Source organism: Coregonus clupeaformis, chromosome 7 (assembly GCF_020615455.1).
Source record: "Coregonus clupeaformis isolate EN_2021a chromosome 7, ASM2061545v1, whole genome shotgun sequence".
In the NCBI taxonomy this organism is placed as follows: domain Eukaryota; kingdom Metazoa; phylum Chordata; class Actinopteri; order Salmoniformes; family Salmonidae; genus Coregonus; species Coregonus clupeaformis.
In genome coordinates, this window is record NC_059198.1 from 13,321,938 (window position 1) to 13,341,324 (window position 19,387).

Sequence of the window (19,387 nt, forward strand, 5' to 3'; positions counted from 1 at the left end):
GAATGGCTGTCTGTGACGGTCGTTGAGAGACGGGTCGGACCAAGGTGCAGCGTGAAAAACGTACATGTTTATTAACTAAATAAACATTCACCAAAACAAGAAAACAACGTAACGTGAAGTCCAAAGGGCTATACACATACCAGCCTAACAGGAACAAGATCCCACAATACACAGCAGGCAATGGGCTACCTAAGTATGATCCCCAATCAGAGACAATGAGCGACAGCTGCCTCTGATTGGGAATCATACCTGGCCAGACATAGATATAGAATAACTAGAACATAAACATATAATATACAACATAGATTTCCACACCCACACCCAAACGAACAAGAGTTCTATAGGTCAGGGCGTGATACAGTCATACATGTAGAGATGCTGATTTAAGAAAAATGTGCAGTGGTCTCTTAATTTTTTCCAGAGCTGTATATATATATATATATATATATATATATATATATATATACACATTGTGATGTCACGAGAGGCTGTGTCCGGGAGGGACGTTACATCCCCCTGAGGTGGCTGCAAACTCAGACAGCTATGGCTCCATCTGCTGGTATGGTCGGGAACTCCACCCCTCTATGGCCAATCTTCCCACGCAGCTGAAACAAATGAGGAGCTGATGAGCTGAAGGTTTGGGAAGGGAAGAGACACAGTCTCCAACCTGGGCTCTCTGGAGGACAAGAGTGCTGCACGTCCACTTCCAGGAGGAATATAAGGATTTGGAGATACTTACCTTTGGGGAAATACTCACCTTTGGATATATGCACCTGTGGAAATACGTGTGGGACATTTGGAAGGACGTTTTGCTGGGTTGGCCACTAGCTGCAACGTGGAAGACAGTAAGACTGGGGAAAAGTTATTTGAGCGAGGGAGAGTTATGATTTTGGATGTGGAAGAGACATCCCTGAACTGTTAACCCTTAAGAGCCACCAGAGAACAGTATTGTGTTATACTTTCGTTAGTTTCCCAAGACCTTTAATAAAATCCTTGTTTTGGTTGAACCTGGTCTCCTTGCACTACTTGAGCAATCCCGCTGAAAGCTGTGTAGCCTCTCGTGACATCACAGATGGTGGAGAATACGGGCACGCTCAAGCGTTAATAGTGCATGTCAGAGGAGGATACCGAAGGTTTGATCACCCAGTTTTCCAAGTTGGCCGTAGGATCCCCGCCGACTGAAATGGAGGACATATTGAAAGCCCTTGTTGCTGGCCAGCAAGCCCAGATGCAAGCAAACGTGGCTCTCTTGGAGGAGCAAAAGAAAGCCAACCTTCTGAAGGCAGAGGAATTGCAGTTGCAGAGACAGAGGGTGGTCCAAAATACCCGCCCAATAAAGGCAAGTGACTTTATATCTAAGATGGGAGCTACCGATGACATTGAGGCATACCTGCATGCATTTGAGGCCACGGCCACTAGGGAAGCCTGGCCCAAGCAACAGTGGGTTGGTCTGTTAGCCCCCTTTCTAACCGGGGAATCGCTGAATGCTGTCCGGGACCTGGGCCCTGACCAGGTTACTGACTATGATGCCCTGAAGTCTGAGATCCTCAGCAGATATGGACTCACAAAGTTTGGTATGGCCCAGCGCTTTCACAGCTGGACCTTCCAACCAGACCAACCTCCTCGGGCGCAGATGCATGAACTTGTCCGAACGCAAGGAAATGGCTGGATCCGCAGAGGAATACAGCAGCGGCGGTGGTGGAGGCCGTTGTGGTGGATCGTTACCTACGCGCCCTGCCTTATGAGGCAAAACGGTTCATCAGTCAACAGGCCTTGACCACGGCTGATCTGACCGTGGAAGCTGTGGAAAAGTACCAGGCCACAGCGGAGATGCTGAATGCTTCCCGAAAAGACCCCAGGAGTGCGGCCCCACCACAAATGGGAAGAACCCGTCCCAAAGGACCCCAAGGTCTCGAACCCAGCCACGCCAGGACTTATCCCTGCTCCAGGGGGAGCCAGAAACCAGGCGGGTCCAAGAAGAGTACACCAGGAGGGGGAAACTCGACAGTGTTACCGGTGTGGGGAGATGGGACATATCTCCTGGCAGTGTGGGAAACCAGCCGATGAACCTATGCCCACTGCGGAGTCCTCCAGCTCAGCACCCACACACCGTTTTGCCTCGCTCTTGGGAGTCGTGGATGGCGGCCCAGATCGACCCCCACCTGCCCGGTAACTGTGAATCACCATGATGTGGAGGCCTTACTGGATTCTGGTAGCCGGGCCACCCTGGTGCGTAAGGATTTGGTGGGCCCAACGTGTCTGACCCCCGGGGAAAGTCCTCCCAGTTTCCTGTGTCCATGGGGACACCAGAGAATACCCCATTACTGAACTTACAATGACCAGCACACGGGGAACCATACACACGACGGCGGGGGTGGTTGATTCCCTCCCCGTCCCTGTCCTAATTGGACGAGACTGCCCAGCCTTTTACCCACTCTGGAGAGTCTCAGGAGAGGATAACCCGAGTACCTCGGAAACGGAGAGGCAAGACTCATCCTGGGAAGGCTCCGGTGCAATCCTCCGAATTACTCACTCCCGCCCGGGCTCTGATAGGGATGGCAGGTGCCCAGACCGACACAGAGACGGAGCTACAGAATCTGGACAAAGAACTGTCTGGTCTGAAGGGGACCGCTGAGAGGTATCGTTTGTTAAAGCAACAGTTAGACATGAAGACAGAAGAGTTAGATATCCTCCAGGCTAAACTCCAACAGAGCTCCTTCCCTAAGCAACAGGAGGAGCTGGAGAGGCTGCGCAGGACCATCGAGGAGTGTGAGGAGACCCTGCGCAGTAGTAAGGAGGTCCAGAAGAAGGCAGAGGAGAAGTACAAGGTGTTGGAGAACAAGATGAAGAATGCGGAGGCAGAGAGAGAGAAGGAACTGAAAGCTGCTCAACAGAAGCTAAACTCTGCTAAAACCAAGGCTGATGCGTTCAGTAAGAAACTCAAGGAGAGACAACAGGAGGCTGAGTCCCTGGTCCTAGAGTTGGAGGAGTTGAAGAGAGAGCAGTCTGGCAAGCACCACGGCAATGCGGACGCCCTCTCCCGGCGTGATGCCTTCTTCGCTGCCTTTACCCCGACGAGGACGTCGGTCCCGAGGAGGGGGGATGTGTGATGTCACGAGAGGCTGTGTCCGGGAGGGACGTTACATCCCCCTGAGGTGGCTGCAAACCCAGACAGCTATGGCTCCATCTGCTGGTATGGTCGGGAACTCCACCCCTCTATGGCCAATCTTCCCACGCAGCTGAAACAAATGAGGAGCTGATGAGCTGAAGGTTTGGGAAGGGAAGAGACACAGTCTCCAACCTGGGCTCTCTGGAGGACAAGAGTGCTGCACGTCCACTTCCAGGAGGAATATAAGGATTTGGAGATACTTACCTTTGGGGAAATACTCACCTTTGGATATATGCACCTGTGGAAATACGTGTGGGACATTTGGAAGGACGTTTTGCTGGGTTGGCCACTAGCTGCAACGTGGAAGACAGTAAGACTGGGGAAAAGTTATTTGAGCGAGGGAGAGTTATGATTTTGGATGTGGAAGAGACATCCCTGAACTGTTAACCCTTAAGAGCCACCAGAGAACAGTATTGTGTTATACTTTCGTTAGTTTCCCAAGACCTTTAATAAAATCCTTGTTTTGGTTGAACCTGGTCTCCTTCCACTACTTGAGCAATCCCGCTGAAAGCTGTGTAGCCTCTCGTGACATCACAACATACACATAGACACATACATACATACATACATACATACATACATACATACATACATACATATATACACATACACATACATATAAATACAGTGGGGAAAAAAAGTATTTAGTCAGCCACCAATTGTGCAAGTTCTCCCACTTAAAAAGATGAGAGAGGCCTGTAATTTTCATCATAGGTACACGTCAACTATGACAGACAAAATGAGAAAAAAAATCCAGAAAATCACATTGTAGGATTTTTTATGAATTTATTTGCAAATTATGGTGGAAAATAAGTATTTGGTCAATAACAAAAGTTTCTCAATACTTTGTTATATACCCTTTGTTGGCAATGACACAGGTCAAATGTTTTCTGTAAGTTTTCACAAGGTTTTCACACACTGTTGCTGGTATTTTGGCCCATTCCTCCATGCAGATCTCCTCTAGAGCAGTGATGTTTTGGGGCTGTCGCTGGGCAACACGGACTTTCAACTCCCTCCAAAGATTTTCTATGGGGTTGAGATCTGGAGACTGGCTAGGCCACTCCAGGACCTTGAAATGCTTCTTACGAAGCCACTCCTTCGTTGCCCGGGCGGTGTGTTTGGGATCATTGTCATGCTGAAAGACCCAGCCACGTTTCATCTTCAATGCCCTTGCTGATGGAAGGAGGTTTTCACTCAAATCATATAATATCACGATACATGGCCCCATTCATTCTTTCCTTTACACGGATCAGTCTTCCTGGTCCCTTTGCAGAAAAACAGCCCCAAAGCATGATGTTTCCACCCCCATGCTTCACAGTAGGTATGGTGTTCTTTGGATGCAACTCAGCATTCTTTGTCCTCCAAACACAACGAGTTGAGTTTTTACCAAAAAGTTATATTTTGGTTTCATCTGACCATATGACATTCTCCCAATCCTCTTCTGGATCATCCAAATGCACTCTAGCAAACTTCAGACGGGCCTGGACATGTACTGGCTTAAGCAGGGGGACACGTCTGGCACTGCAGGATTTGAGTCCCTGGCGCGTAGTGTGTTACTGATGGTAGGCTTTGTTACTTTGGTCCCAGCTCTCTGCAGGTCATTCACTAGGTCCCCCCGTGTGGTTCTGGGATTTTTGCTCACCGTTCTTGTGATCATTTTGACCCCACGGGGTGAGATCTTGCGTGGAGCCCCAGATCGAGGGAGATGATCAGTGGTCTTGTATGTCTTCCATTTCCTAATAATTGCTCCCACAGTTGATTTCTTCAAACCAAGCTGCTTACCTATTGCAGATTCAGTCTTCCCAGCCTGGTGCAGGTCTACAATTTTGTTTCTGGTGTCCTTTGACAGCTCTTTGGTCTTGGTCATAGTGGAGTTTGGAGTGTGACTGTTTGAAGTTGTGGACAGGTGTCTTTTATACTGATAACAAGTTCAAACAGGTGCCATTAATACAGGTAACGAGTGGAGGACAGATGAGCCTCTTAAAGAAGAAGTTACAGGTCTGTGAGAGCCAGAAATCTTGCTTGTTTGTAGGTGACCAAATACTTATTTTCCACCATAATTTGCAAATGAATTCATTAAAATTCCTACAATGTGATTTTCTGGATTTTTTTTCCTCAATTTGTCTGTCATAGTTGACGTGTACCTATGATGAAAATTACAGGCCTCTCTCATCTTTTTAAGTGGGAGAACTTGCACAATTGGTGGCTGACTAAATACTTTTTTCTGCCACTGTACATATATATACACATATCCTTTAAAAAAAAAGTATATTTCCCTTTATTACTTTCCAACCCCTCCACCCCTTCCCGAATTGGAGTAAACTAGTGAACAACAATGCTTAGGCCTCTACTTCCAGTTTATACATACTATATACATTTTATGGACACAGTCAATTTTACAATAATTCTATTTTGTTTGTTTTTACTCATGAACTTCCTCTACCCTCAACCTCTCCGATCATTTTCATGATGTCCATCCGGTTTGCTTCTATATGCCATATCTTTCTAACTGTGCTCTTTCACAAAAGCTCTCAACCTATAACCTATTTACTTGTTATGGACACAGTATGCTTTACATTAGTTATCTTGTTGTTATTAGTTGTTGTTAGTCCCTTCCTTCAACTCCATTCAACACCACCCATCTGTATCTTAACACCATCCATATTGGATTTCTATTTGCCATATATTTGTCAAATGTACTGTGATGTTTTACAAAAGTTCTGAACCCTTCTATTCTCATTGTTTCTACAGATTGTAAATTGAAAATAAACATTTTTGCTAAAAGTATTATTATATTATTGATCGATTGACTATGTATGACTTTTCAGATCACCCAGTAGTGCTATATGCAGGGTTAGCTCCAGGTAAATATTGCAATCCTTTAGCCATTCCTGGACCTGTGTCCAAAAACAAGTTACAAATGGACAGTACCAAAACAAATGATCTAATGATTCTGTCTCTTCGCAGCAAAATCTGCAGAGCTGGGAAGATTGTATCCCCCATATAAACATTTTTATATTGGTAGCAAGAATTTTATATAATAATTAAAGTTTTGAATCCGGCGTCGTTTTTGCACATCAGTTCATAAACACTATGCCATGGAATCGGTACGTCAAAAATCTCTTCCCAACTATTTTGCAATCTATATGGGACGGCTATCAATCCTTTGGTCCTTAAATTAAACTGGTATACTTTTTTATTTATCACAATTTTCTTTAACCAATTATGTTCTTTAATGCAGGGCTGACAGACAAGTTCCTTACTTTTTTCACCGCCTTTGTTCTTGCCAGAAAGAGCCCGCTTCCTATCCGCTCGATGAACTGTAAAACCCGCTGGTTGTATATAATCCATTTGGATGTCGGAGGAAAGCCAAGTCTCAGAAAACAGAGAATGTTGCAGAATTTGATGTCCCTCCGGAAGGAGATCCTCGCTCTGAGTTCGTCAAGTTTATTCACTAATGATTGAACATTTGTGAGTAGTATGCTCGCTAATGGAGGATGGGTCGCTCTGCGTCTCAATCTCGCCAAGACCCCCGCACGTCTGCCTCTCTGTCGGCGTCTTAGTTTCTCTCCAGTAGGACTCCCAGGCTACCTGGCTTCACCGAAGAGGCTAGACCATTGTTCCACCATCTCCGGGAATTTGGGAAGGTCGGCCTAAAACTCATGGTTTACAGGCAACATCAGGCCTGCAAGTAGGGTTGCAAAATTCCAGTAACTTTCCCAAAATTCCCAGATTTTACAACAATTCTGTTTGAAGGACTTCCAGGAATATTCCAACAGGGATTTCTGGAAAACCTGGAAAATGTATCAGAATTTTGCAACCCTACCGAAAAGTCACATCACGCTTGCTTGCAAAGTGAAGTGTAATTCTTATTGGAATCGAGTCGGAGTTAGGATATTCAACAGTTGACATTTTTATTCACCCGCAACCTGCATTCATAATGACTGCCAGGGTTAGGAACAGTGTGAAGACACTATCTAAGCCATTTCAACTGGAACAACCATTTCAGCAGAAAACGGTATGTTATTAAGCTTTGTGTAGCTTAAAATGAATCAATACATTTCTCAATGGATATGCAAAAACACAGATATTAAAAACGATTCTAAAAAAATCAACCTGCCGTAGAGCATGCTGGGGAAAAAAATGCATTTGTTATAATAATTTACAAAAATAGAGTTGATGTGACTTCACATTTAGTTTTGAGTCAGTACCACAAACATTTTAAGTAAAAATGACTTTTCATTGACTTTGAGTTCAACTTACTAGAAGTTTTTGAGTTCAAAATACATTGGGGTTTACAATGTATGAGAGTGAGAGAGAGAGAGAGAGAGAAAGAGAGAGAGGTGTTTAGCTGAGTGGATTCAGCCCTGCTGTGGTCATTGCTGGCCAACAAAGACTCAGAAGCACGCACAAACACACACCTCTCCATGGGGCTATACAGAAGCACAGCCTGGGCAAAGTGAGATGGATTATAGGCTGCATGTTGGCAGGACAAACACTGCTAATTCTGTGATTAGAAATCTGGGTTCAGGAGGCTGGAAACGCTGAGCAGTGAATCAGAGTCACAGCACACAGAGCTTTAATAGACCTGCCTCTCTCTCTCTCTCTCTCTCTCTCTCTCTCTCTCTCTCTCTCTCTCTTCTCTCTCTCTCTCTCTCTCTCTCTCTCTCTCTCTCTCTCTCTCTCTCTCTCTCTCTCTCTCTCTCTCTCTCTCTCTCTCTCTCTCTCTCTCTCTCTCTCTCTCTCTCTCTCTCTCTCTCTCTCTCTCTCTCTCTCTCTCTCTCTCTCTCTCTCTCTCTCTCTCTCTCTCTCTCTCTCTCTCTCTCTCTCTCTCTCTCAGCACACTGTGTGCTGTATCTTCCGAATTATTATCCTATTATATACAGAATAGGATCCCTGTGCAGTTCCCTTTTTCTGCTGTATATTCAGCCTTGTGTTCCATACACAAGACTGAAGACACACTGCTTTTAGCAGTATGGTCACGGTGTTCTTACATGCTGTACTTACATGCTGTATAGTAAGTGTTATGGTTCTACGTGGAGCTCTTTAAGGTCAATATTCATCATAATAGCTGTGTGGGGTAGTGTGAACACACCGTGAGTCCACCTCAGTGTGTCAGTGTGTGATTAATGAGAGAACAGACAGACAGTCAGGGTGCATTTTAATCACCCACAAGGACTCTCTACTATACTGACGAGTTTGTTTGTGTGTGTGTGTGTGTGTGTGTGTGTGTGCGTGTGTGAGTGTGTGTGTGTGTGTGTGTGTGTGTGCGTGCGTGCGTGTATGTGCGCGCGTGTGTGTCAGAGAGAGAGAGAGAAAAAGAAAGAAAGAAAGAAAGAGAGTTGTTTTGAAATTATCATTCCAGTAAGGTGTCTTAAATTCCTTATTTTTTGCCTGTGGAGGAGAGCAAAGAGTAGAAACCTCCTTCATGTCCTCCATCACACACACACATACACATACACACACACACATACACACACACAAACAACACAGAGTTGAAGCCTCAGAACCAAATGCAGGCACATGAAAGACAGAGAGTGGGTCTTATGGGGTTAGTCCTGGCAAAGCTCAGTCCAGTGGATCAGGAAGGATTGGCCTTTCTAGTTCCATACTACAATTCCCATGGAACTCCATTCAGTCAGGGGTGTGCAATGCTGCTTATCTATGGACCTCACAACGTTGTGAGGGCCATAGGTGAGGGCCATAGTTAAACAACATTGCACACCCCTGACTGAAGCGTCCTCATGTTTTTCCTTGGCGTAACCTTGAGGATCAAGGGCCCTATTCAATCTGTATCGCTGAAGTATTATAGATTGCACGATGGAAATGTAAAGGTAACTTCCGATTGAGCCGACATATACAGCCGACATATGCACCGTGAGCAGTCTCCGCTAATGCGGGAACATTGCCTTGAAATTTAAATCACGCTGTAACGCTGAACCTCCGTGATACGGATTGAATAGACCCCCAAATAAGAAAATCCTGTGGCTTCTGTTGATTTCTGGAAACTATCGTGCACCTACGTACCTCGAGTGATCGCCTAATACAGTACCTGCTATCACTGGTTAAATACTAGCCTCTGAAGCTTATTCTTAAATCATTTCAAAGCTCCATGCTGTTATTTTGTTCAGCATCCATAGGGATATGTGGACCTTTTCAGGTTCAACATTTGAGTAAATCTGCTGACTATGGTAGTGTGTAAGGTTGTGGGACTGAATAATTTTATTGAAATGGAGGAGATGGATATGCTGCCATTTTGTGAAGAGATGGTGTGACCTTTCCTTCCTGTTCCAAAAGCAGTGTGGCACAGACAGGTGGGAGAGAGGGATGTAGAAAGAGAGCAAGAGAGAAAGAGAGATTACAGAGGCAGACACAGATACTATGTAGAGTTTGGAAGAGGCTCTACTGTAATTTCATCCTGCCCCTCCCTCCCTCGTTCCCTCCCTCGTTCCCACCCTAGTTCCCACCCTCGTTCCATCCCTCGTTCCCACCCTCGTTCCCACCCTCATTCCCTTCCTTCTTCCCTGCCTCCACTGGTTATTTTCTGTGTGTTTCTACTTGCCATGCATCATGTTGGCCCAAAATGACGATTGATTGCAGAGTCGCTGCCACTGTAATCCGCTTAGGATGGATTTTGCATCTAAATCACTTTGTTATGTATGTGTCTAACTCTTGCCAATTCCATTTGGAGACACAGTGATAGGTGATCCATCATTCATTACCCTTCACTGTGCTCATTACCACTGTAATGTAATAGCAGAAGCCCCTCTCTACTGTTCAGGTGAAGTGCACACAAGGTGTGCATACAATATGGCCATATATTGGCCATTGAACCTTGGGTTAGAGCTTTGGATGGCAGCAGGTGATATAGAGTTACACTATTAGATGATTGGACGTTACACAGCATCTTATCAAATATTATTGTTTGTGAAGTGCGAATACATTTCTGTTGGACTCTGTTGTTCATTTCTCTCCATAGAATTAAAAGGGAAAACATCAACGATGAGTCTCTCTGGAGATGTTAGTACGCTCTCTCTCTCTTTCTCCCTTTCTCTTCCTCTCCTTCTCTCTCTACTTGGAGCTGGAGACTCAGGACTCTTTATACCCGGCCACTCTAACAGCATGTTGTGTTATCCTATCAGTCTTCTCTACCGGTGCCTCCATCTCTCCCTGCTAGCCACACACTCCTGCTGCCGCCAGGCTCACAAACACCTAACACAGTTACAACAAACACTAAAAGACACAGGCGAGATACAAAACAATATTTCTGTTCATAATATTCTCTTTACCACCATCAGGATAGAAATGAGAATCATATATAAAAAAAAAATCAGAACATCTGTGCACACTGTAAAACCATGAAACATGTGACATGTTTATAACCTAAACGTGTAATTTTTTTTTACATTAGGCATTTCGATTTGCAAATAAATCTTCTCATCTTAAACACAGGCTTTAGAATGCAAGGTTAACAATGATAGTCAGCTTTTTCCAGTCAGTTTCCAACCAGGAGAACACCTACAGTCCCAGTCAAAAGTTTGGACACACCTACTCATTCCAGGGTTTTTCTTTATTTTTACTATTTCTACATTGTAGAACAATAGGGAAGACATCAACACTATGAAATAACACATATGGAATCATGTAGTAAATAAAAAAGTGATAAACACATCTAAATATATTTTATATTTGAGATTCTTCAAATAGACACCGTTTGCCTTGATGACAGCTTTGCACACTTTTGGCATTCTTTCAACCAGCTTCACCTGGAATGCTTGAAGGAGTTCCCACATATGCTGAGCACTTTTTGGCTACTTTTCCTTCACTCTGCGGTCCAACTCATCCCAAACCATCTCAATTGGGTTGAGGTCGGGGGACTGTGGAGGCCAGGTCATCTGATGCAGCACTCCGTCACTCTCCTACTTGGTAAAATAGCCCTTACACAGCCTGGAAGTGTGTTGGGTCATTGTCCTGTTGAAAAACAAATGATAGTCCCACTAAGCCCAAACCAGATGGGATGGCGTATCGCTGCAGAATGCTGTGGTGCAATGCTGGTTAAGTGTGCCTTGAATTCTAAATAAATCACAGACAGTGTCACAAGCAAAGTACCCCAACACCATAACACCTCCTCCATGCTTTACGGTGGGAACTTCACATGCGGAGATCATCTGTTCACCCACACCAGGTCTCACAAAGACATGGCGGTTGAAACCAAGAATCTCAAATTTGACTACCTCATGAAGCTGGTTGAGAGAATGCCAAAAGTGTGCAAAGCTGTCATCAAGGCAAAGGGTGGCTATTTGAAGAATCTCAAATATAAAATATATTTTGATTTGTTTAACACTTTTTTGGTTACTGCATGATTCCATATGTGTTATTTCATTGTTTTGATGTCCTCACTATTATTCTACAATGTAAAAAAATTTAAAAATAAAGACAAACCCTTGAATGAGTAGGTGTCTAAACCTTTGACTGGTCATGTATATTTTATATTTGAGATTCTTCAAAGTAGCCACCCTTTGCCTTGATGACAGCTTTGCACACTCTTGGTATTCTCTCAACCAGCTTCATGAGGTAGTCACCTGGAATGCATTTCAATTAACAGGTGTGCCTTCTTAAAAGTTAATTTGTGGAATTTCTTTCCTTCTTAATGCGTTTGAGCCAATCAGTTGTGTTGTGACAAGGTAGGGGTGGTATACAGAAAATAGCCCTATTTGGTAAAAGACCAAGTCCATATTGTGTCAGGAACAGCTCAAATAAGTGATGAGAAATGACAGTCCATCATTACTTTAAGACATGATGGTCAGTCAATCTGGAACATTTCAAGAACTTTGAAAGTTTCTTCAAGTGCAGTCGCAGAAACCATCAAGCGCTATGATGAAACTGGCTCTCATGAGAACCGCCACAGGAATGGAAGACCCAGAGTTACCTCTGCTGCAGAGGATAAGTTCATTAGAGTTAACTGCACCTCAGATTGCAGCCCAAATAAATGCTTCACAGAGTTCAAGTAACAGACACATCTCAACATCAACTGTTCTGAGGAGACTGCGTGAATCAGGCCTTCATGGTCGAATTGCTGCAAAGAAACCACTACTAAAGGACACCAATAAGAAGAAGAGATTTGCTTGGGCCAAGAAACACAAGCAATGGACATTAAACCAGTGGAAATCTGTCCTTTGGTCTGATGAGTCCAAATGTGAGATTTCTGTAGAAAATAGTAAACATAAAGAAAACCCCTTGAATGAGTAGGTGTGTCCAAACGTTTGACTGGTACTAAGTGTTCAGATTTGAAACACTAATGTTTACATTCCCATCGTCCTGTTTAGAGTGCATTTAGTCATTAGAAATTGATGTGACTTTCCATGCCTTTTATTCAGATCAGTGTTAGGAATGTCTGTCACCTACAGTTCAACACAACTGAACAGGACATTTAATTCAAGAAATCTTTTCAATCGCGTGGTGTTGTTGTTATTCAAATGTGTAGTTAATTTCCGTTCATGCAGGAATCAATGGGGTGCTCGAGGGGGTGTGTACATGCAGGAACCAATGGGATGCTCGAGGGGGGGCCTTCCTGCAGATGCAGGAATGCCCACATGCAGGAATGCCCCGAATTGCGTGCTGCAGTCTCACACTATTGATTTTTTTGAATAGTTTGTTTAAATATCTATGGACATTGAATGATTAATTGATCTTATATTATACAAAGATAAATAATTGACATTTTTCTAAACTAATCCAATCTGTAAGGGGTTGGACTTATTGCACCCGTTACTGAGATGGTTGTTCCAGTTTAGATGGTTTAGGTAGTATTATCTGTTACGTCCTTCACCATAGCAGTCATTCTGATGGCAGGTTGTGGGAGATAAAATATTCAAATTCTTGGATATCCTCTTTCTGGCTGTATTCTGATAGGATTTAATAATAATTTCACAAACCATCATATTGTGACATATAGGTCTGATGAGACCCATGAGCCAGGATTTTCAGACCACAATGTTGTGGGTAGCTAGGCCATAACTAAAGGCCTTATGAAATGTGTAATATATGGTCAGAAAGCATTTACTTTTAATTGAATGCATTCACTTAAGCAACAACCATGTGTCTCTCACTGACAAACACAGTCATGGGTGGGTATCGCTCACATTCACTCAAAAGGCATGCTGAGAAATATGAAAATACAGCTTTCCATGCTACAGTGTTAAAACAACACCCCCAGTGTTTCATTTTTAAAATCTAAAACGTCTTGTGCTGAATAAACATGATCATGTTTAAAACGTGTTACAGCGAATAAACAGTTCTAAACACTGTGACGTGTTTTCATTGAAATTCTAAAAGCCACGTTTGACACGTTTACAGTGTATGGAACTCACAGATCTTACAGTTGAAGTCGAAAGTTTACATACACTTAGGTTGGAGTCATTAAAACTTGTTTTTCAACCACTCCACAAATTTCTTGTTAACAAACTATAGTTTTGGCAAGTCGGTTAGGACATCTACTTTGTGCATGACACGAGTAATTTTTCCAACAATTGTTTACAGACAGATTATTTCACTTATAATTCACTGTATCACAATTCCAGTAGGTCAGAAGTTTACATACACTAAGTTGACTGTGCCTTTAAACAGCTTGGAAAATTCCAGAAAATGATGTCATGGCTTTAGAAGCTTCTGATAGGCTAATTGACATCATTTGAGTCAATTGGAGGTGTACCTGTCGATGTATTTCAAGGCCTACGTTCAAACTCAGTGCCTCTTTGCTTGACATCATGGGAAAATCTAAAGAAATCAGCCAAGACCTCAGAAAAAAAATTGTAGACCTCCACAAGTCTGGTTCATCCTTGGGAGCAATTTCCAAATGCCTGAAGGTACCACGTTCATCTGTATAAACAATAGTGTGCAAGTATAAACACCATGGGACCACGCAGCCGTCATACCGCTCAGGAAGGAGACGTGTTCTGTCTCCTAGAGATGAACGTACTTTTGTGTGAAAAGTGCAAATCAATCCCAGAACAACAGCAAAGGACCTTGTGAAGATGCTGGAGGAAACAGGTACAAAAGTATCTATATCCACAGTAAAAGGAGTCCTATATCGACATAACCTGAAAGACCGCTCAGCAAGGAAGAAGCCACTGCTCCAAAACCGCCATAAAAAAGCCAGACTACGGTTTGCAACTGCACATGGGGACAAAGATCGTACTTTTTGGAGAAATGTCCTCTGGTCTGATGAAACAAAAATAGAACTGTTTGGCCATAATGACCATCGTTATGTTTGGAGGAAAAAGGTCGCACCTTGCAAGCCGAAGAACACCATCCCAACAGTGAAGCACGGGGGTGGCAGCATCATGCTGTGGGGGTGCTTTACTGCAGGAGGGACTGGTGCACTTCACAAAATAGATGGCATCATGAGGAATGAAAATTATGTGGATACATTGAAGCAACAACTCAAGACATCAGTCAGGAACTTAAAGCTTGGTCGCAAATGGGTCTTCCAAATGGACAATGACCCCAAGCATACTTCCAAAGTTGTGGCAAAATGGCTTAAGGACAACAAAGTAAAGGTATTGGAGTGGCCATCACAAAGCCTTGACCTCAATCCTATAGAAATGTTGTGGGCAGAACTGAAAAAGCATGTGTGAGCAAGGAGGCCTACAAACCTGACTCAGTTACACCAGCTCTGTCAGGAGGAATGGGCCAAAATTCACCCAACTTATTTTGGGAAGCTTGTGGAGGGCTACCCAAAACGTTTGACCCAAGTTAAACAATTTAAAGGCAATGCTACCAAATACTAATTGAGTGTATGTAAACTTCTGACCCACAGGGAATGTGATGAAAGAAATAAAAGCTGAAATAAATAATTCTCTCTACTATTATTCTGACATTTCACATTCTTAAAATAAAGTGGTGATCCTAACTGACCTAAGACAGGGAATTTTTACTAGGATTAAATCTCAGGAATTGTGAAAAACTGAGGTTAAATGTGTTTGGCTAAGGTGTATGTAAACTTCCGACTTCAACTGTATATAAAACCTCCTGCTCATTGACAAAACCCTAGAGTAAGGGAAGATGCTGTAGTAGTCCAGAGGGAAAACTAATCCAACTCCAACCCGGTCAGCAAGCTGGGCAGCATCATACAAAATTCATCCAATACCGGTTCACATACCCTTACACTGAACCAGTCAAGGATATACTGTACAATCTCAATTAAGCTCTGAAGAACTTCCATAATGCAGTAAGTCTTATAACAAACAACACTAGAAACAGGGGAAAACTCAGCTGACAATCCTACTGGTCAATTTATGGATTTGGTAAGGAAGCCATGAAACAAGACCAGCCATCTCAAACGTATGCCAAATCTAGATAAATATAAAATGAGGGCTTATGTTTTGATGAATTATAGATGCAATGCTAATTCCTTATTTCTTTTCAGGCCTACTTGCAGCAAGACTCCAGTAAACATCTCTCCAAGACGAAAACGTTAATTTTCTCTGGTTGTTTTCTATTCTGAGGTTGCAGTACTGCAGGCAGAAATGTAGGTGAAGCATGGTGTGCTCGTCCTCAGGACCTCCTGGAGTTCCTCTCGTTGAGCATATGTGGATTTGGACACTGCGCTGTGCTGACACATGGAAAGGTACACTGCATGCTGGGATGGCTCAGGGCTGCGAGTTGGTCTCTAAAGTTACGTAACCATGGCAGCCCAATGAAGGGTGAGGTAAGGGAACTGTCATATCAGATGATGCGTTATGGTGGCATGAATGTTAGCTGTTGTTATGGTGCCAGCAGGAAACTTCCACACAGCCATCAGCCAAAGGGGAGGAATACTCTAACAACATGAACTGAATGAGAAGGAGAAGAGTAGTGTGGCTCTTGAAATAGGCATAAAATAGCCTGCAAGACATGACAAATGTCATAACCCCTAATGCTAGGCAATGACATTTGACCTTCCAATGCCGAAACGCTAGTAGTGGGTTGCAACTCTCTCCTTTTTGCAAGATCTACAACGGCACATCACACTTATATTACTATTTTCACCATGGTGTTTAGGCCACAAGCAACTGACAGGCTTAACACCACAATTTCCTTTAATTAGAATTTATGGAGAGGGAGAACAGGTTCAGCAGTAGTCCATTTGGGAGAGCCGGTCCTCGATATATAATTGTGCTGCACATGTAAATTCACTTGAACTCTACACAATGTTAATAAAACATATCAGTCCAGGAGAATGAGAGTGAGTGTCCATAATTGGCAATCAGGGATGTATTTTCAAACATTACTCCACATGATTTGTAGATTGAGTGATCATGTCGATGACCTTTGTGAAGTGATGAAAATACTTAAGATTCCAATGGCTTTGTCAGCCATGCAGTACCACTCATACGGTAGGTAGAAAGGGCAGAGAGCAGTAGAACACGAGAAATGCAGTGTCATCTGCAAAAATCTAATGGAAAATGACCTGTCGCTTTAAAAATATTTAGAGGAGTTTTTAGATTATTTTGAAGCCAATGTATCATGAAAACCTTGTGGCAATAAGGGTCATATTTAGGGTTGCAAATGTCCTGTAATTTACCCAAAATGTACAGGTTTCCTATAAATCCCGGATGGAAGATTCCCATAATCTGGAGGGAATAAGAAGGAAATCCGGGAACCTTCTAACCGGGATTTCTGGAAAACCTGGGAAATGTGGGAAAGTTACCAGAAATATGCAACCCTAGTAATGTTAAATAGCTGGTATTTTATGTAACACCCAAAAAAGAACCACATACACTGCCTTGGTGGACACCACAGCATTTCAGATAGTTCCATAATCCCACATCAGTATGCCTGAGATGAATCTCTGTCTTCTTCTCTACTAATGGGTCTTCAGTGACAGAATCCCCAATGTAGAGCTAGTGACAGGGAACTGAACGCTGAATAGCTTCAACATTTCTATTCCGATATGGGGTTTGTAAATAGAAAACAGCCTGAGGTTGTACGTGTCTTCAGGAAACCGCAAAGCGAGTGGCTTTATGAAAATAAATATTTATATTCAAGTTGCTTATCGTAAAGCAATGTCGGAGAGTATAAATATGTAACATCCGGCAGGGCTCTCCAGGACACTCGCCATGACTGCAGAGAGAAAGAGGGAGCTTGGCGTAATAGAGGCTTGGCGATGGTATCTATCTCCCTGACTGGATTCCATTAGCCAATGGTTATGTCTGTTCTGTTTACATACTGAATGCACAAGTTCACGCTAAAACGGAAACTGCAAGTGAGAGACCTAAAATACTGAAAGACATTTTCAGGGCATTAGCCATCATCAGTCATCTAGCCAGCTATCACTCATGTAATAGCCAACAGACCTGTGTGTTGCTGGAAGATTATATAAGGGGCCTGGGAGCATCGCTCTCACTCTCTCACTCTCTCTCACTCTCTCTCACTCTCTCTCACTCTCTCTCTCTGTCTCTCTCTTTCTCCCTCTCTCCACAACACCATCATTTCTCTCCTTTTTATGCTCTCCTTCTTTTCTCTCTTTGACACACTCTCACTGCCCCTGAATGCAATTACATCTAACCTAATAGGCTAGTTTTAATGGTGGTCTCTTGGCTATACTCTGCATTATATATAGAGAGCTGCTGTTTTGTGCCACAGATTTGCATTGCAAAAACAAAATAACTTTTCTGAAAGCAGGTCAAGTGGATAATGAGACTGCAGTTAAAGGGTAAGTTATCTGTAGCACCTCCTTGTTAAAAGTAGTGGTCCCAAGAGAGGTCAGGGATTTCAGTTAGACTGTGTACTGCTGCAGCGCATCTGTAATTTATCTTTATGTCTCCTGAGGGAACACACAGAAGACATTTTAATGGCAAAATGGCTGCCGTTTAGAGCCTCAACTACTCAAAATCCATAGCTCTAGAGTCACAGAAAGGGTTTTAAAGGCAAACCTTGGCACAGCAAAACAACCCTGCAACTAGCATTGCAGTGTGTCAACCAAGGTCATATTCAGTAGAAAGAAAACATTTTTGAAACAGAGTGTACAGAGAGGTATCTACTGCCTGAATTTTTCCAAGAAGAAAACAGGTCTGTGCTTTTCCTTTAGTGGTTTTAGCCACAGGAACTTATAAAGGAACTTTGACATAGTTTAGTGAGCCACATTCCAACTGTGTTGAAATACGCTACTATTTAAACTAATGGATTCAGCAGGTCCCCTTTCCTGAGAACAGCAATGACACACACACTCTTCAACCTCGAGAACCATGAGAGCATCTAAACAAGCCTACAGTGAGGGAAAAAAGTATTTGATCCCCTGCTGATTTTGTACGTTTGCCCACTGACAAAGAAATGATCAGTCTATAATTTTAATGGTAGGTTTATTTGAACAGTGAGAGACAGAATAACAACAACAAAATCCAGAAAAACGCATGTCAAAAATGTTATAAATTGATTTGCATTTTAATGAGGGAAATAAATATTTGACCCCCTCAATCAGAAAGATTTCTGGCTCCCAGGTGTCTTTTATAAAGGTAACGAGCTGAGATTAGGAGCACACTCTTAAAGGGAGTGCTCCTAATCTCAGCTTGTTACCTGTATAAAAGACACCTGTCCACAGAAGCAATCAATAAATCAGATTCCAAAGCCAAGACCATAGCCAAGACCAAAGAGCTCTCCAAGGATGTCAGGGACAAGATTGTAGGCTGGAATGGGCTACAAGACCATCGCCAAGTAGCTTGGTGAGAAGGTGACAACAGTTGGTGCGATTATTCACAAATGGAAGAAACACAAAAGAACTGTCAATCTCCCTCAGCCTGGGGCTCCATGCAAGATCTCACCTCGTGGAGTTGCAATGATCATGAGAATGGTGAGGAATCATCCCAGAACTACACGGGAGGATCTTGTCAATGATCTCAAGGCAGCTGGGACCATAGTCAACAAGGAAACAATTGGTAACACACTACGCCGTGAAGGACTGAAATCCTGCAGAGCCCGCAAGGTCCCCCTGCTCAAGAAAGCACATATACATGCCCGTCTGAAGTTTGCCAATGAACATCTGAATGATTCAGAGGAGAACTGGGTGAAAGTGTTGTGGTCAGATGAGAGAAAAATTGAGCTCTTTGGCATCAACTCAACTCGCCGTGTTTGGAGGAGGAGGAATGCTGCCTATAACCCCAAGAACACCATCCCCACCGTCAAACATGGAGGTGGAAACATTATGCTTTGGGGGTGTTTTTCTGCTAAGGGGACAGGACA

General features: G+C 43.2%; 1 protein-coding gene across 3 annotated transcripts in view; it reads right to left on the minus strand.

Annotated features, from left to right (window-relative positions):
• Positions 1 to 19,387, minus strand: part of LOC121569938 (RNA-binding Raly-like protein) — a 191,305-nt gene that overhangs the window by 82,877 nt on the left and 89,041 nt on the right. The window lies entirely within an intron of this gene.